We start from the raw sequence: 18,884 nt of genomic DNA on the forward strand, positions 1-18,884 counted from the left end.
TGTGATTGCGGGAGAGAGCTGGGCCGGCTGGCCTGACTGGAAGAGAAGACAGTTTCTTTCATACCAAAGAGTATGGACACTTACCAGGAGGCTTGCCTAAGGTAGGAGAAGATCTTCCACCCTGCCCCAGGAGTGGGGAGTCTCATCTTTTTGGGGGGCATTTCTATCCTCCCAGCCCCTCCAGCTGTTCTGGAAGCCCCAGCTTAGTGCTTACAGCTACCACCGAGAATCCATCTCAAACTAGGAGAAGCAAAGACTGATCCTGGACTCTCCCCGCTGTCGCCGGCTAGCCCACTCCAGCATTGCCCGTCCTGCAGGCCCGTGCTTCGCACTACAGGAGATTATATGCACAGAAACAGGAGGCACACAGCCGATGTTGGAAGGGGTGCTGTGTTACTGAGGTGCAGTACACAAAAGCAGGAGGCACTCAGCAGGTGTTGGAAAGGGTGCTGTGTTACTTAGGTGCAGCACAGTACCGTGGGAAGGGCAGACACCAGGGCGAATCCTGGCTCTGATTCGGGCAGCTTGTTTCATCACCCTGAGCCTCAGTTGTTTCATCTGTAAATGAGGATGAGAATACCTCCGTCACAGGATTCTATGTGACATGATTAGAAAATGCCTAGCCAAAAAAGAATAAAAAATTTAAAAAATAAAAAAATGGAAAATACCTAGCCAATAATAAGCACTCAAAAATATACATATACACACACACATTCTCATCGGCCTTCTTTAGGTCTTCCTTTCCTTGTTTGTAGGATAAGGGACTTGGACAGGATGGTTCTGTTCTCTCCAGCTCTGAAATACTGGCTTCCCGGCATCATCTAATTTCAGGCAGAAAAGCCAGTTTTCTCAGTGTGTCGAAGATCACCATTTCACAGGCTATTTTGTCTACGTTTAACTGCTCGTGTTTTTCAGGTTAACTCAGGTGACATCTCTTCCCGAGCTGTTCCTGACGGCCATGAAGCTCAGCCACAATGACACAAGAGCCAGGTATTTACACCTGGCCAGAGAAGACAGGAATAATCTGTTCAGGTACGTCGTGCATTGTAAGAACATGGTCTTGAATGTTTTCTTTAAATCAAGGATGTCCAATCTTTTGGCTTCCCTGTGCCACAACTGTCTTAGGCCACACACTAAATACACTAACACTAAGGACAGTTGATGAGCTAAAAAAAAAAAAAAAAAAAAAAAAAAATAGAGGACCTCAATGTTTTAAGAAAGTGTAGGGATTGTGTTGGGATGCATTCCAAGCCATCCTGAGCATGCGGACTGCAGGCTGTGGGTTAGACAAGCTTGGTTTAAAGCACTGACTGTATGTTACGTGGTTTAAATATCATCTCACTAGTATTTTTATTGACAGAGCATCTTGAAAAATAAGGAAAAGCTTACAGGGACTTACAATCTCATCAAAATACAATGTTATAGTCTGAATCAATGATTTACATTAGAGTTGGGAGACCCTGTGTTGGAGGATTGTGGTGTCAGAATGATAATTTCTAGTAGCCTGAGGTGATGATGCATCTGGGAACTGTGTCCGCAGCACTAAGATGAACGTTTTGTATTCTAGTCATTCTCCTTCCCTAGCGTTCTGTTCCTCCCCGTCCCTGGCCTTCTGTTCCTTATTCCTCCCCCTTCCCTGGCGTGCCGTTCCTTCTTCCCTAGCGTGCAGTTCGGCACCACTCCCATGGACAGCACCGGTGTTCCTCACATTCTTGAGCACACCGTCCTTTGTGGGTCTCGGAAATATCCGTGCAGAGACCCTTTCTTCAAAATGTTGAGCCGGCCCCTCTCCACGTTCATGAACGCCTTCACAGGTAAGACCAGCATCCTGAACGGAAACCGCGTTTGCCTTCACAGGTAAGACCAGCATCCTGAACGGAAACCGTGTTTGCGTTTGCCAGGCGCACCCACTGGAATTCAGTTAGTTTCTGAGAAGGGATGACAGGAGTGGGCAATTCATGTTCTAGAAAAAGTTTTACCTCTCTCTACTTGAAGGACGTCAGAAATTTCATTCTTCAGGAAAGCCACATGGTAGCGAGATTATAAAAACTAGCATTTGAAAAAAACGTACGTGAACTTTTCCCAGAAAGGTTCAGAACAATTTTCTCTTGGGGATATCACTACAATGCCAGGCCTCCAGAGTTACCACTAACATTGATGTATGACTTTTAGTAAGACTGACGCTAGTGGATAGGGTGACGATGAACAGTGCACTCTGTGAAGGAGTGACATCGAAGAGCAAGTTAAATCCATGCTCTTACAGAATGAGGTCATCTTTGTAGACGTGTGAAAGTCTCTGGAGACACTTGAGAGAGTTTAGATGTTCGCTGAAGAAAGACCTGGTGCCCGTCCAGTGCAGATCCTGAGACGGGATGGGAAAGCCAACACTCAAGGTGATGAGCTGGGACAGCTGCTGAGGTTGGGGGCCAGAGCATGGAGCCACTGCCCCATCTCAAGAATAGCTACAACTTACTGTCCTAGGACAAAGGGGAAATGAGGCTTGAGATTCAATAATTTTAGTAGAAATCTGTTAAATTTTACAATTTCACTTTTCCTTTGTACCCAGCTAGTGATTATACTCTGGATCCATTTTCCACACAAAATCCCAAGGACTATCAGAATCTCCTCTCAGTGTATTTGGATGCCACCTTTTCCCCAGGTTTACATGAGCTGGATTTCTGGGATGTCATGAGTGATTAACTAGTTGATACAGACTTTAGTATTTGAGTCACTGTCAGCTTATAATTATTTGTCCTCAGGCAGGAAGGATGGCGGCTGGAACATGAGAACTCCAGTGACCCCCAGATGCCCTTGGTCTTTAAAGGAGTCATCTTAGATGAAGGGAGGGTTTGTAAGTTTTCTTTTTTATGTTGTGTTCAGCTTACCTTACCCATGTACCGTACCATGATACAGACACATCTGAAAGATGGTTGATTTTTCTTCAATATTCTCATTATAGGTGACATGTTCTTGGATTAGCTGGGGTCAGTGCTGTGAGCAGAAGCCAGGGGGTAGCAGGGCCAGGCTGCTGTTCTTCCCAGAGTCTCAGACCATGTCTGACGACCCCCGCGTATGATCTGCAGTGAGACAAAAGCTATTTGCATACCACTATCAACACATTGTCTTTTTCACTCATTCTTGCCCAAGTACATTGTATACTTTCTAGAGGCTGCGTGGTGAGGTGTGTGACACACAGCAAGCTGGATACAGAGCAGATGAGGGAGTCCAGCTTCACCTCTGAGCCAGACACTACAGAGATTTGCAAAAAAGGCAACACAGCATCATTCTAAGTAGTTGGTTTTTTACTTTGTTATGAGAAGTATTTTTCAAACATACTTATATTAACATGTAATGATGGCTTACCTTAATGCATAAGTATTTTTTAATACTTTAATTTTTTAATCAACTTTAATTTAGAATATAGAAAAATTATATAAACACACACAGGTACCTACACAGGCAAAAAAAGCCTACATAATCAAAAGTTGTTTGGGTCTTCGTTAAAACCCATTTGTGCCTAGTGTTCCATTATTGGAATCCTAAGCTTGTGGGAGTTATTTATATCCTACAGCTCAAGGTCATTGCCAAGGTCTGATTTTTTAAAAAAAAAAATTGCAACCTCAGGCATAAATGGGTTAATTTTTCAGGGTGTAAAGGAGTCTTGAGACCATCTTGGATTAAGAGCTGCTGTCCTGGGCCCATGTCTTCATGTCCCCTTGTGACTTTGACAACCTGCCTGTGCTGGTGTCCCTGAGGCACACAGGTGGCCTGCTCTCTGATTTCTGTAGCCCCCCTCAGCTGGTGAACTATTTCTTACCTTTTCATTCTCAATTTGGTGGTCGTTTCTTCCAAGGAGTCTTCTTGAAACTCAAGTTGGGGTGACAGCTTCTCCCCACTTGCCTGGTGGCTGGTAGGCAGACCTGGTGATCCCTCCGATTTACAGCCCTCCGCTATGAGTTTGTTGCAACACACATCAAAAAGTCCATTGTTCTCAATCCTTGGATCCTGTGCATGGGTGATGAGTGATTGAATACAGTGTTAAACAATGCCTGCAGGGGTGGTTTTTTTTTGTTTTTTGTTTTTTGTTTTTTACCATTAGAACAGTTTTATTTGCAGAGTATTACAGGCATATGCACCAGAATGTGATCGATTGGCTATATTGTAAGTAATGTAGTGTGTGTGTATTAGTTTATATGTACATATTCTTATTTATTTACTTCACATTTCAAGACAGACAATGAGAGGATATTCTCCCAGCACCTTCAAAACAGATTTCTTCCCCACCACACGTACTCAGTGGTCTCTGGGGGTGACCCACTGTGCATCCCGGAGCTTACGTGGGAGCAGCTTAAGCAATTTCATGCCACTCACGATCACCCAAGCAATGCTAGGTAATATTTTGTTGGAAAAGTTTGATGGTGGATTGTGAAAAATTGACTTGTGTCCTTACATTTTCATGACATGGCTTCTCTCACATTTAGCGATGCTTAAGAAATATCTAACTATAGGTAAGATTCTTGGCCTAAGTTTGCCTATCTTACTTGGACATTGATTTTGGACATTTACAATGATAGCCTTCAGTGGGCTCAGCATGGTGGTTACAAACACGGTGTTTAGAGACCCCCAGAGGAGGGTCCTGGCCCCCAGCTTCTTGCTTCACTTCCAGCTTTGTTGCATGGAGAGTGGGGGTGCATGGATGGTGCCCAATCCGACCCAGGGTGTGTGAAGCTTCGAGCCTGTCCTTGGCACAGAGAAGTGCTCTTCCGATAGTGGAGGCAGTCACAGAACCTTAATTATATAATCACTTTCTGATACATCGCTTGTTTCTTATGTCACTAATATGAGTGCATTATCATAATAATATAGTTATATGTATTATATAAAACACTAATAATTTACATAGAAATGCTAATGTAAAAACATATTTGCAACATTATTTTATGTAAAAAGAATTATGAAAACTTTCAAGCACACAGAAAAGTAGACTAGGATAATGAGCCCCTAAACACTTATCACATAATAGATATCCTTTTCCTTGTGAAGTTTTTGGAAGTAAATTATGAATGTCATCATTTACCCCTAAATATTTGAATTTGTGACCCTAAAACATGAGGATTCTTTCTTACATGAGCTAATGCCATTTTCAGTTTTAATAGAATAAAGCATACTTTCTTAAAACTGCCTATTTCTTATTCCATATTCAAATTTTCTAGTTGGCCTCAAAGTGTTTGTGGCACAGGGTCCCACAGATCACAGCTGCTCAGCCCGGGTCTCTCCCGGGCCCCCTCTCGGACGGCAGAGGAGTGTGCAGGCCGGGTTTCCTCTGGGCGCTCTCACTTTCCAGGTGTCCTGGCTGCTCCTGTGTGGTGTTGGGTGCCATGTTCCTGTGTTTCCTGAGAACTGGAAGTTAGATCCAAAGACTTAGTTTGAGTCAGGCTGTGCCTTTTCAGGCAGAGTCCCTCGTGGGGAGTTCTGCATAGATGGCCACATCCTACCTTCCTGTGAGGCCTGCTTGCCTCCACTGGGGGTCTCACGCCAGCGGGGTGCATGCTGAGAGTCGGCCACTGTCTTGTGAAGATCTGCTTTCTCCTTTCAGCCACGGAGCAGCTGGTGCACTTGAGTTTCTGGTGTCCTGTGATAATGAGTTCCTCATCAACCTATTAATAGTTTTCATATTCATTGAGGATTATTGCCTGAATCATTTATTAGAGTTTGTGAAGTTTTCAAATTCTGTAATTCTTCATTCGTTTGCTGGACTTCTTCAAAGAAGAGCTCCACATCAGCTGGGTCTGTCAGGTTATCTTGAAGTATGGTTCTGTGGAAAAGGCAGGGGCGGCTGCTCTCCCTGGGAAGTCCAGTTTGAGGAGGAGTTAGGGTGGTGCGGGAGCTACCTCTAATGATGACAGAAGAGGCTGCCTTTTTTTTTTTTTTTTTTTTTTTTTTTAAAGACAGGGTCTGGTTCTGTCCCCCAGGCTGGAGTACAGTGGCATGGTCTTAGCTTACTGCAGCCTCAGCCTCCTGAGCCACCTCAGCCTCCTGAGTAGCTGGGACTACAGGTGTGCACCACCATGCCCAGCTAGTGCTTACATTTTTTTGTAGAGACAGAGTCTTGCCGTGGTGCCCAGGCTGGTCTCGATCTCCTGAGTTCAAACAATCTGCCCACCTTGACCTCCCAAAGTGCTAGGATTACAGGTGTAAGCCAGTGCGCCCACCATGGGGAAGAGAGTTCTTTCTTTTCTTCTTTTTTCCCCCCGTCTTTTGTTTTGTTTTTTAGTACCCCTGTGACGTCAGAGAAATATTTCTGTACATGTACATATTTGAGACTATGTGATCAGATGGAATTTATTTTTATGCCCACATTTGCCCCAGCTGTTGGCCCATTTTGGTCTCACTTCTTTGGTTTCTAGGCCCCCACCCTCACCTCCCTAAAGCATGCACAGCCAGGGCCCCCCTGCTTCAGAGGCTCAACTGTCTGTTTCCCAGGGAGCCCTGATTTCTGTGGCTAGTGGGGAAGGGCCTTTGGAGAGTAGCATCTGGACACTAGGGGTGGTGATTGTTCCTGGATTCTCTCAACCCCGAGAGTGTAAAGTTTGTTTCTAAATTCTAGAATGAGACATTTCTGAAGGTTCTTTAAGATACCAGTTCCCCAAACCTTAACCATAGCTCAGGCAACATAATAAAGAAAAAGATAAATTCTGTCATTGTAACCTTTTTCCTCTGATTGAATAAATGTATTATCTTTATTAACATGTATAACCTTGAACTTGTTGCCAAAAGTTGAGTTTTGTGAAATTGTCAGTTGGATTACTCTATTACTGTACTAGGGTTATAAAGTATTTTAACAAATACCTCATTTGGTTTTTGTCACATCTCTAGATGAAGTTTAAAATGAAAGATCAATGTTTGGCTAGGTGTGGTGGCTCATGCTTGCAAATCCAAGCACTTTGGGAGGCCAAGATGGGAGGATTGCTTGAGGCCAGGAGTTTGAGACCAGCATGGGTAACAGTGAGAACCCATCTGTAAAACTTAAAAATTAGCCCACCGGGCATGGTAGCTCATGCCTTAATTCCAGCACTTTGGGAGGCTGAGGTGGGGAGATCACCTGAGGTCAGGAGTTCAAGACCAGCCTAATCAACATGGTGAAACTCTATCTCTACTAAAAATACAAAAATTAGCCAGGCATGGTGGCAGGCACCTGCAGTCCCAGCTACTCAGGAGGCTGAGGCAGGAGAATGGCGTGAACCCGGGAGGAGGGGCTTGCAGTGAGTGGAGATTGTGCCACCCGCACTGCAGCCTGGGTGACAGAGCAAGACACTGTCTCAAAAAAAAAAAAAAAAAAAAAAAAGCTGGACATGATACACAAGGTGACCCCAGGAGACTCCTGTGCAGAGTAAAAATGAACCCCAGCACTAAACTCAGTCCCTGAAATCCCTGCAGGATTCTCCCCACCCCCCACCCCTGGGTCCACCTGCACCCTCCCAGAAAGAACAGTGACATCACCCCACAGCAGGGGATCACCAGCGGTGGCCGCCGCACCCCGGGTGGCTGGGCCACTCCCAAGGTTTCACAGGTGGAGCGGGAACCTGGGAACGTGCATTTCTATCAATTTCCAGGGGACAGGGCACCACACTTAAAAATACACAACACTAGGTCCTGAAAGGACTTCTATTCACTTGCACATTGGTGGGATGGAGCCCTACATTGCGAAGGGCTTTTCTTCACGTGTCATCCTTGAGCTCAGGGGCTGGCAGCACTTGGTGTGACCTAGTAGGGCGTCCCTTGCTGACTGCACACCCACAGCCAGAGCCGTCACAGGGATGATTCTCACAGGAAGCCCGCAGAGCTCCTGACACCTCGCTGGAGGGATGAGAAAGCTGAGGCTCTGAGGGGGATAAACTGATTACTGGAAGGTAACGACCTTAGTGAAGTGGTGAAGCTGCAGTGTAAACCCTAGTCTTATTTCATTTTAACTTTCAAGACTTCCTGATTTCCTCTATTACAATGCCTGTGCCTTAGAGTCACCAATGGGAACTTGAAGGAAAATAATGCCTGCTGAGGGCAGATGATCACTTAATTGCCTGGGGGTGGAGCCTGTGTGGTTCTAAGCCCTCCCTCTGAACTTCTGAATGGTGAGGACTGCAAATCAGCTGCCTCCTGCTGGGCCCTGCAGGGTGAAACCTGAGGAAGCCCCAGGAACATTCAGTGAGGGGTTAGGAGGGAGGAGAACATGGGTGGATGAAGAGCAAGAAGGAAATGCACCAGCATTTACTGGCAGGCTCTGTCACCCACAGGACAGGGACAAAGACCTGCAGTGTGGGCTTTCACAGCCTGGCAATGAGTGCTTTCAGCCTCACAGGTAAACGTCACCTGTTTCACCATCTCCTTAGGGCTCTCTAGGGCCCCAGCACACAGCTATTTGGGACAAAGGGCAGTTTCAGTGTCTTTCACTCCACACTCAAGCTACAGATTGTCCTTATATCTCAGGTATCCTGGGGATAATCCATCTCATTTCATTTGGTTTTGGGAGCCCAACCCAAGAACCAAATAACTTTCCTAAGGATTTCCAGGAGAAAACATCTTCCCACCAAAGAAGAACATTACCATTTGGAAAAACACCTCTTCGTCATTTGCAAAAACCCCAATTTTCAGGGAAGTGATAATCTTGTCATGAGAACCAAAGATAAAGTTGGAGATAACGAGGGAGTGGTTACATAGGAAATACGTGGTCATTACTCTGACCAGTTATTAAATCACTTTCTTCATATGACACACTTTTTAACACCTTCTTACTAAACCACAGTGTGGGTAAGACAGTCACAAGACCGCTTCTTCCTTGAGTCAGAGTCATCCCCGGCCCACACCAGGGCCAGCAAGAATGACTGAGGTCACCCTTATTTCCTGGCTACTTGGAGGAGCTGGATTTCCCAGTTTACAAATCTCAATTTCCTGGGATTCTGCTCTGATAAAATCTAAACTGTATTTAAAAAAAAAAAAAAAAAAGTAAGGAATAGGCTGGCCGTGATGGCTCATGCCTGTAATCCCAGGGCTTTGGGAGGCCAAGGCCGGCAGATCACGAGGTCAGGAGATTGAGACCATCCTAGCTAACAGGGTGAAACCCGTCTCTACTAAAAATACAAAGAAAATTGAGCCGGGCGTGGTGGCGTGTGCCTGTAGTCCCAGCTACTTGGGAGGTTTAGGCAAGAGAATCGCTTGAACCCGGGAGGCGGAGGTTACAGTGAGCCGAGATTCTGCCACAGCACTCCAGCCTGGGTAACAGAGCGAGATTCCGTCTCAAAAAAAAAAAAAAAAAAAAAAAAAAAAAAAAAAAAAAAAAGGAAGAATAGATGAAATCTAATGAAATAATCTCGGTCTATTCTTTTACCTCCTCCGTTGTCTGGAGAAATAAAGCTCCCTGCCTCGCCCTCTCTCACGGCACTGAACTGCTTTTCCTGAATTTTCCCACACTGCTGATTGCTCACTTGTTAATTTCGATGCATAAATTCTTTTTGAGAAATAAAGTCAGTTTGCCGACTGCTGCCACTGGTTTGTCAGAAAATGAGCTTACACTGTGCTGACCTCACTCCTTCTGCCAAAGCTCCTTCTAGGGGTCTCTCCTTTGACAATGTAGGGATTATGTAGGCATGGGGAGGTGGGATACCAAGGGGCGATTCTGTCAACGTGCTGTTCCCCCCTCCCCACCCCCGCCGGGTCAAAGTCATCGAGCCGGGGGCCTCTCTGACTATCTGGACTGTGCAGACCACCGTGTCTTCCGGTAGGGTCAGGGGAGGGCTTGAGATAAATCTGCAGGGCCCTTCACTCAACCACCGGCCCACTGTCCACCTCAGGTGCCCCAAGTGCCATCGCTGCCGGGTGCTATGTGGATGCATCCGTGACAAAATGGTTCTGGCGGAGCTTGTTCTGATCAGGAGAGACCCGAAAGCAAGAAACACAGTGAACAAATGCATGATGCCCATGGGTGGATGGCCGTAAGCACTGAGGAGAAAAATAACAAGTGGGGTGGGAGGTGTTAAGAGGGTGGGGAGGAGGAAGGGCTGCCATTGACAATCGGAGAGCCCTCTGCGTGGCTGGTACGGTGTCGGCCCTCCCTTGCACATCCCTCAGGGCCTTCGCAGAAACACCCACACGGGGACCTTCTACATACAGGCAGGACACGCCACCCATCGCTGTGACCACACTGTCCCTCAGAGGAGTCGCTGGCCAAGTGCATCCTGTCCACATGGAGATGTACTTTAAGATTCTTTACACAATGGATTTCAAAGACTTAGTATGGAAAACAGTGTAAAATATTAATAATCAACACAATAACTGATTATTATCAAAATAGTTGGCTGAATATAAAAGTGGTTTTTTTTTAACTTTTTTTTTTTTTTAGATAGGGTCTCTCTCTGTTACCCAGGCTGGAGTGAACCTGTGCAGTCACAGCTCACTGCAGCCTCCAACTCCTGGGCTCAGGCAATCCTCCCACCTCAATCTCCCACGCGGCTGGGACTGCAGGTGTGCACCGCCACATCCGAATAATTGTTTTGTATTTTCTGTAGAGATTGAGTCTCTCCATGTTGCCCAGGCTGGCCTCAAACTCCTGGGCTCAAGTGATCCACCTGCCTTGGGCTCCCAAAGTGCTGGGATTACAGGCATGAGTCATGGCACCCAGTGTCCCCCTGTCCCGGCCCGCCTTTCTTTAATGTGGCAAGTAGATCATTTAAAATTGCATATATAACACAAGCCACCCACGCAGGCCCCAATCCTGGGAGATGCTCCCGTTGGAGAAACCTCCAAGAAGCGGATCTGCTTGGATTTGCAAACAGCCTCTCTGGCCCCAGGGGGATCTGCTGTGCAGAGCTGCTCTGGAATCGGCTCTTCAATACCGCCCTTGAGTGTACTGTGCACCTCCTGACTTTCGACCAGCACAAAGCTCCTTATTAAACGCTGACAAAAATTCCTTCCATTCCAGGTGCCATAATGGATTCATTAATCTCCTATTGATAGGTTTTTGCTGGTTTTCCCACTTTCTACTATTCTAAGCACTGCTGTGAAGACTCTCCTTTTACCCCACCGGCCCGTGTCTGCCGCAGCTCACACGCTCTGCCTTCCAGCGGTAATAGCTGAGTGCCCATTTACCCGCCGCCCCAACACACTCAAGTCCCTGGGTCTCCTCGGCAGGGTGTGTCTGTGGGCATAGGGCTGCCCTGCCACATGCCCCACACCATAAGCTTCCATCTGTGGCCGCTTCTTGTGAGACCCTAAACTCATGACCTCCGGTCCTGTCCTCTCCTCTCCACAGAACCACCCTTATCGGAGACAGTCAGTCTGCTTCCCTCCACCTGCTTCCCAGTTCCCCTAAGGCAAATCCAAGGTCCTCCTCTGGGCCACCCTCCTCTACTGACTCCTCCCTCACCGTGGGGTCAGGTCAAAGGGCCCCAACTAGAGGCTCCCTGGGCCCTTTCATAAGACAGGAACTTTTCTTCTCAGGTCCAGCTACAGGCACATTGTACCCGCCTCACCGCAGGAGTGAGAGCTCCAGGGGCGGAAAGGGCTTGGTTCTTTTGCCTAAAGCCTGCCCTGACTCACCGAAGGCAGTCCGTTAATCTTCGAAATGATTACAGAAACACAGAAATAAGCCTGGGTGTGGTGGCTCAAGCCTGTAATCCCAGCATTTTGGGAGGCCAAGGCAGGTGGATCACTTGAGGTCAGGAGTTCGAGACCAGCCTGACCAACAAGGTGAAACCCCATCTCTACTAAAGATACACACACACACACACACAGAAAAAACCCAGGTGGGCATGGTGGTGCAAGTCTGTAATCCCAGCTACTTGGGAGGCTGGGACAGGAAAATCGCTTGAACCCGGGAGGTAGAGGTTGCAGTGAGCCCAGATCAAGACACTGCACTCCAGCTGGGCAACAGAGGGAGACTCCATCTCAAAAAACCCCCCACACACAGAAACAAAATCTTAATTGTAGTAAGACACAGCTGAAAAGATATGAAGGAATGACTCCCCGAGGCTACTGCATGCCAACCTTTCAATCATTTTCCATTCAGAAAACTTCAGATCAGATCATTTACATAGTTGAGACAAGGGGTCCTATATTAACGAATCTTCTCCATCAAAATCCTGGTCAAAGTCAGAAAACAATCCCAAAGGACTCTTGGGAGCATCTCACGTTGGAGAAACCTGGAGAAGTGGAGAAGCTGATCTGCACGATTTGCAAACCGCCACACTGGCCCCAGGGGGACCCGCAGCACCGGTGCCCTCCCCCTCCCCATGAGAGTCGGAGCCTCACTCAGACCCATACAGTCAGGATCTGCACCTCCGAAGGCTCCCCCAGGTGACTCTGGGCACATGGAAGCTGGGAAGACAGCAAATGGGCCCTGGGGTCGGGGGGGCCCAGCACAGTCCAGCCTTTTCTCTTTTGCCTCCTGAAGACTTTCACTGTAGACGTGTGTTAGGGAAGAGGGGAGTGAAGAAAGAGACAGGGAGAGAAGACAGAGACCGAGTGATGCCTCCATTCTGCAGAGGAAAACAGGGAGACCCTATCTCAGCACTCGAGACAGCCGGGCCAGGGCGGGACTTAAGAGTAAGTCTCTGCCTCTCCGTGCTCTGGTCTGCCATGTGTCTGGCTGCCTCTTCCATCCTGACAAGCACAATGACTGCAATTCCAAACAAAGGACTGGGAGTTGGGGGTGAAGATGGAGAGAACCGAGGAGTGGGGAGGGAAACGGCAGCCTCTGGGCAGCTACTCTCTAATAAACACAAACACAACACCAGAAAGGGCTTGTAGAAAAGAAACACAAAACGCAACCCAACTACTGACACATGGCCCTCTGTTCCATATTCACCCGCAGGTTCTTAGCAGAAAGGCAACTGTGAACTTGCAATCTGGTATCCTGAGGTTTGCCCTGACCACGTTGTTACCGTATCTTCATCTTTCTAATTTTAATTGTTTCTGACGGTCCATCAGATTGGTAGAGCTTGACAAAGATGACAAAATGTCTAGCTTCGAAGGGTCCTCCGAGTATGGCACACAAAGCGGTCTGCATTCATAGAAAATGATGCCATCACACAAATCTCCCACTGTGCCACGGGGTGACACTATCACTCATCATCTGCCTCCCAGACCCAGTAATTTCTGCAAAATCAATTACTGCACTTTACACTGAAAAGATCCCATCAAAGAATGTGTGTGCACAGGATGGTGAGGGGCGCCGGAGCTGTGTGAGGCGAAATGGCACTGTTCTCAGTTTCCCCTTCCATCCTACTGGGCTCCGAAGCATTGCTTCAGAGATTTTCCATTTTATCTTAAAATTAAATAATATGAACTCTACTGGGGGAAGAAAAGCAGCCCATCATATTGGTACTAAGCCTTCATATCATTTTTGCCATCTTGACTCCTATCGCTATAAAAAGTCATTTTCTGTTGCCCTCACAAAACCACCCAAGGAATATTGCTTCAGACACCAAAGGTGCCCACGAGGGGCTCAAGCCTGGTGTCCAATAAATATGTGTGTCATTGACCTAATGCATGTCCAGTCAATTGAAACCACACTTCTGACTTCGGTTCTAAGGTACTAATCTTGAAGTCTTAACAGTTTATACATATTGACCTGAGGATGTTGGGTATTTTGATTAGAGAGGGTTGAATTCCTCTAAAGGACTTCACGAATGAAGAAGACAGCTAGAACCCCTGGTTTCCTGCTCCTCAGTGGAGATTCCAGGTGGGAGGCAGGCAGCAAACACTTGCGTTCCTGTCAAGCGCCAGGCGTGGTGCTGGGCACGGGAAAGTCACCAGTGAAGACACAGCTACACGCAGCCCTGAACATCCCTGCTGCAGCCACAGGGCCTGGCCACACCACAGAGCTCTGTGAACTCAGGGAAGCTGGAACACCTCGGACATCCCTTGCTCATGCGTAAAGTGGGGATAAGTCAGTGACCAGCATCACTGAGGGCCTGCCACATAACAGAGAGTCACTAAACGCTAGCTATTCTCACTAGGATTGGAAAGGTTGATACTTACTCCATTTACATGAACTTTCTATAAATACTGTATTGATGTTCATGTCACCACAGGCAAAAAGGACGCCGCTTTCGCATCCAGCCCACCCTAAGGATGCACCTGGACTTCCCACTACACTCAGCTCCACCAGGCACCAGGCCCTGCAGAAGCCACAACCTGTGACGAAGACAATGAGTCACTCTTGGTGTGTGGCACAGCGTGACGTGGCGGTGGGCACTTAGTCATGGTCAGTCCGTGATCCAGAGCTGCGGAGCTTATTTTAGGGTGAGCGAAAATCAATTTAAGTTTCCAGACATGTCTTGGGACAACAGAAGATACCCAAAGAAGCAGGGGAAAAAAAAAAAAAAAAAACCCACAGCCTGAGACACAAGCTACCCAAAGAAGTAGGGGGAAAAAAAAAAAAACTAACCTGAGAAATACTTTCTTCATTCAAGGCCTGGGTAGTCAGGAATATAGGAAAGAGATTTTCAATTTTATCTTATAATTAAATAATATGAACTCTACTGGGGGAAGAAAAGCAGCCCATGGCGTTGGTATTAACCCTTAATGTGATTTTTGCCACCTTGACTCCCATCGCTGTAAAAAGTTACTTTCCGTTCCCCTCACAAAACCACCCAAAGAATATCTGTGTAATTTTGAGCTAGTTGGTTTTGCTCACTTTTGAGCATTAACTAGATTAAGGAGCTTCACCAAGAAACACCCCTGAAAAGCATGGTGGAGGCATGACATGATGGCTCATGTCTGTAATCCCAGCTCTTTGGGAGGCCAAAGCAGGAGGCTCACTAGAGGAGGCCAGGAGTTCAAGGCCAGTCTCAGCAGCATAGTGAGATCCTGTCTCTACAGAAATAATAATAATAATATTAATAATAACAATTAGCTGGTCATGATGATGCATTCCTGTCTTCCCTGCTACTCAGAAGGCTGAGGCAGGAGGATCACTTGAGCCCAGGAGTTTGAGGCTGCAGTGAGATATGATGGCACCACTACACTCCAGCCTGGGTGACACAGCCAGACATAAGTACTCTTCATGGTCTAACCGACAGTACAATATTTGGAATTAGGATCTGTTTTGCTCCTACCACAATCACGCACGCACCTCATGCCCTTACCTAAGTTATTTTTCTTTGTGAGTCTTTCTCCCCACTTCCAAAATGAGGGCATGCCTCTCTTGGGATCATGTATCTAGGCTTGGAGATAAGAATTGTAAAGCTCCTAGTATACAAAATATTTTCAACAAATGGTAGCTACGGTCATTTTAATATATGGAATTTTACCATAATTTCACATCTGACAGATAATTCCCCTGAAGTTAATACTTGAATGGGAATGTGTTCTCTGATCTCTAGCTACAGGCAATAGTCTTCTACGTCAGGGAAAATCAAGTACTAATATAGAATCAGAATAAAATGGCAAAAAGAATGGGGGCACAACAGATAAATTCTCGAGGAATAACCTACTTACTGTAAGAATTTGTAAATCTGTGGCAGCTAAGACCAGGCCCTCTGAGCACATCTGGAGGTGAACTTCCTTAAAAGAAATGCGTCCAAATGCTCCAACAGGTTCAAGATCATATCTTGGAAGGGTAAAGCTCTTTAGAGTTTACAAAAAATTGTGACTTCGGCTCTGCCAAGGAAAGAATGCCCAGGCGACCTGCCGTAGCGGGCTTCCCCAGGGACAGCCCAGGTGTGACCCATGTGGGCTCGAGGCCACTGTATTTGATGCCACCTGCAGAGCTGAGGGCAGCTGTCTCCCATTAAGCCGAGGCTGTACCAACCAAGCCACGTTCCCACATAATATTGGTTTCCAAAATACCTTTTTCCCCAGAAGAGAAGAGGCGTTGACTTACAAACCTTCAATATGTGTAACTCCTCCCAGGTGGCAAAACCAGGGTAACAGAGAACACCGCGATTCTGCCACTGTATCCTAATCTCACGTGCCTGTACGCGAACTCCCAAGCATTTTAGCAAGCTTTTGGACATGGAGCTCAAAAGAATGACCCATAAATATTTTCCAATACATACAGCATCTTAATGTGTTTTTCTTTCTTTCTTTTTTTTTTATTTTTTGTAGACAGAGTCTCACTATGTTGTCCAGGCTGCTCTGGAACTCCTGGGCTCAAGCGATCCTCCTGCCTCGGCCTCCAAATGCACTGGAATGACAAGCATGAGCCACCGTGCAGGAAGCACAGCACCTAAATTCCAAAATAACCTTGAACCCCTGACCTTCCACCCGCCCTGGTGACTTCCAGAGATCGTTTCCTCTTCCCGTGCCAAAGGTTTCTCGTCTTTCGCGGCCCCGGTAAAGTCACTCAAGATGTTCCCTCTGCTTCTGAAGGCCTTTTACTGAGAAGCCACTCTGGGTCCTATCCCGACCCCAGGCGGTTCCATTCGTACTCGCACATCTCGGGGCTGGTTTAAGTCACGCTGGCCAGGCTATTTCCACTTCACTCTGGTAATTTCTCCAATCCCAGCGTCTGCTGCATCACCTTTTTTTTCTCTGAGAATCCAACCCTACAGGAGGAATGCTGATGCTGGGGGGGGGGGGGGCGGGGGGTCCTTTTACTAAAACGCTAACGCCAGAGCACTTCCCAGGGGCGCTGGGGGTCGGGCTGCGGCGCGGGGTCTGGCGCTGCCACCGGGGTCTCCCGCGGGGGGCGCTGGGCCTGGGGAGGTTGCGCTGCGGGCTCGCGGAGCGCGCGGCATACGGATGTCCGGGCCTGGGCACAAGGAGACGACGGACCTGGCATCACGTAGGCGCTCGCGGCGGGCGGGGCGGCGCCCACAGCGCCCCAACCTACAGCACCCGCGCCCGCCCCGCGCACTCAAGGGCGAAGGGAAGGTCACCGGGCCCGTGGGCGGGGGGCTCATCCCCGCTCCATCCTTGTGCAGTGCGCGGTCCCGAAACGGCAGGAAATCCGCCATCCGGGCCTTTCCACGCATCTGCGGCAGGAGGAACCGGGAAAATAAAAATCAAAACCCAGCTCGGGGTGCGTCGCGTCTCCAGCCCTCGCGATCGCTAAGGCTCCCAGGTAGCGTTCGCCTGGGAAGCGCAGATCTACCCGCCAGGGGCTGCAAGGATCGGGGCGCTCCACCGTCCAGGCACAGGCGCCCCCACGTGCACCCGGGGCCTGGGGCGCGCAGTCTCCACCACCTCCGGCCCGTCAATGGTAAATGTCCTCCCGGCGCGCCCGCGTCGTGGGCCCAGACTCTGGCCCCTCCTGGAGAGCCGCCTCTACATTGCAGGGCAGGGGAAGCCCAGAGCCCGCGCCGTGGCGCCGCTGACGTCCCGGAGTCCCCGCTTCCTGGTCCTTCCCGTCCGCGGAGGCTGGCGGGGAGGGCCTGGGACCCATTTTAGTTTTCGGTTTTGTCACGAGCCAAAAAGCGACAGCACATGCGAGGGCAGGAAACCCTTTTTTAAACTCTTCCAGCGGAAAAGCGACGGGCTGCCGGACCGCCTCGGAGTCGCCAGGCGGGAACCCAGAGCACCCCCGCCGCCAGCCGGGACCCCACCCACGTCGCGCAGGGCATGAGGCGACAGAAGGCGCGCGGAGACCTGGCCGTTTCTTCCTCGACATGCTGGGAGGTGACGTGGGGAGGAGTTAGGGGGCGGGGGCTACTTAGGAAGTGATCGCGCTGTACCCACGCTTCGGAAGGGAAGCCCGGCCCCTTCCTACAGCTCTGAGGGAGAACGACCCCCGAGGGCGCTCCAGGCGACCCCCTCTGCCAGGCTCAATTTAAAACATAAACTGGAGGGGGTGGAAAGCTCACTCTCTTCCGGATGGAGGTTCCTACTGCCGTGTCCCGTCCTCCTCCGCCCCACTCGGCAAGGACCCTGGGGCTGCCTTGCCGGCTCAGGCCGCCCCGCAGGGACCCCTGCCACTCCGGGTCACGGGCTTCACCCCAGTTCTCCCCATCGCTTCCCCGCTCGTCTCCCCGGTTCTTCCCATCGCTTCCCCACCTTTCCTCGGGTCCTTCCATCGCTTCCCCCCTTCTGCCCGGTTGCCACATCCACTTCGCCCTGTTCTCCCCTTCTCCGTCCGTCCCTCCCTCGCCGCCGGTAGGGGCGCGCGCACCTTGAACATCCCCGACGCTGGTCAGCATGCCAATGGCCTTGCGGGCCCCGGAGAGGTGCTTCAGAAACTTCCGCAAGGAGCCCTTCGGGGCCCGGGAGTCGTCCGCGTCCATGGCGAGAAGGCCGAGGGCAGCCGCTAGTCCGGCTGCGCAGCAGGCAGTGGGGACCCTGCCCGCGCGCGCCCGACTCGGAACGCCGCCAGGCCCGCGCCCCTGCTCGGCCCCAGCGCCAATGGGCGGGGCCCGAGCGCACTGGAGGGGCTGCGGGGGCGGGGGAGCGGCTAGGGGCAGGGGCACGGCTAGGGGCAGGGGTAGGGGCAGGGGCTGGCGGGGGGACACGTGTGGGCAGGAGGACCTACGCGGGGGTCGTCGTAGGTGGGGGCCGCGCTAGCGGTGGGGAAGGCCGCAGAGGCGGGGTTAGAGCCACAGGTGGGCGAGGTCCCTGCGGGTGGGGCCGCGTTGCTGGTGCGCGAGCCTCGCGGGTGGGTTGGAGGACTCTGGTTGGGGGCTTTAGAGATGCCCCGAGCACCACAAGTGGGGACAGGGGCAGCGTCCTGGGGAGCGGAGACTGCAGAGGGGCGGGGTCACATCGTTTACCGGGCGCGCCAGGGCGGGGCGGGATAGAACGCGGGGAGCATCTCCGGGGGGGGGGGGGGGCGAGGGAAACCCTGAGTGGGCGCGAACGCCAGGACGGGTGGAAACCCCGCACTTGCGGGGAGCGCCGTTGGCGGGGTGGGGTGGAATTGGGGCGCGGAGACCCCACCTGGACGCGGAGGCTCGCGC

At 49.8% G+C, this 18,884-nt stretch overlaps 1 long non-coding RNA gene across 2 annotated transcripts; it reads right to left on the reverse strand.

Annotated features, from left to right (window-relative positions):
- Positions 1-1,325: 1,325 nt before the first annotated feature.
- Positions 1,326-18,291, reverse strand: LOC141406891 (uncharacterized). Of its 2 annotated transcripts, none has more exons than XR_012417066.1 (4): positions 18,104-18,291; positions 3,818-4,005; positions 2,886-3,077; positions 1,326-2,477 (listed from the first exon to the last, which is right to left on the reverse strand). It is a non-coding gene; the product is annotated as an uncharacterized lncRNA (long non-coding RNA). The 2 variants fall into 2 exon arrangements; XR_012417067.1 differs by having other exon boundaries at positions 2,886-3,094.
- Positions 18,292-18,884: the final 593 nt, after the last annotated feature.

Source organism: Macaca fascicularis, chromosome 8, assembly GCF_037993035.2.
Source record: "Macaca fascicularis isolate 582-1 chromosome 8, T2T-MFA8v1.1".
NCBI lineage: Eukaryota > Metazoa > Chordata > Mammalia > Primates > Cercopithecidae > Macaca > Macaca fascicularis.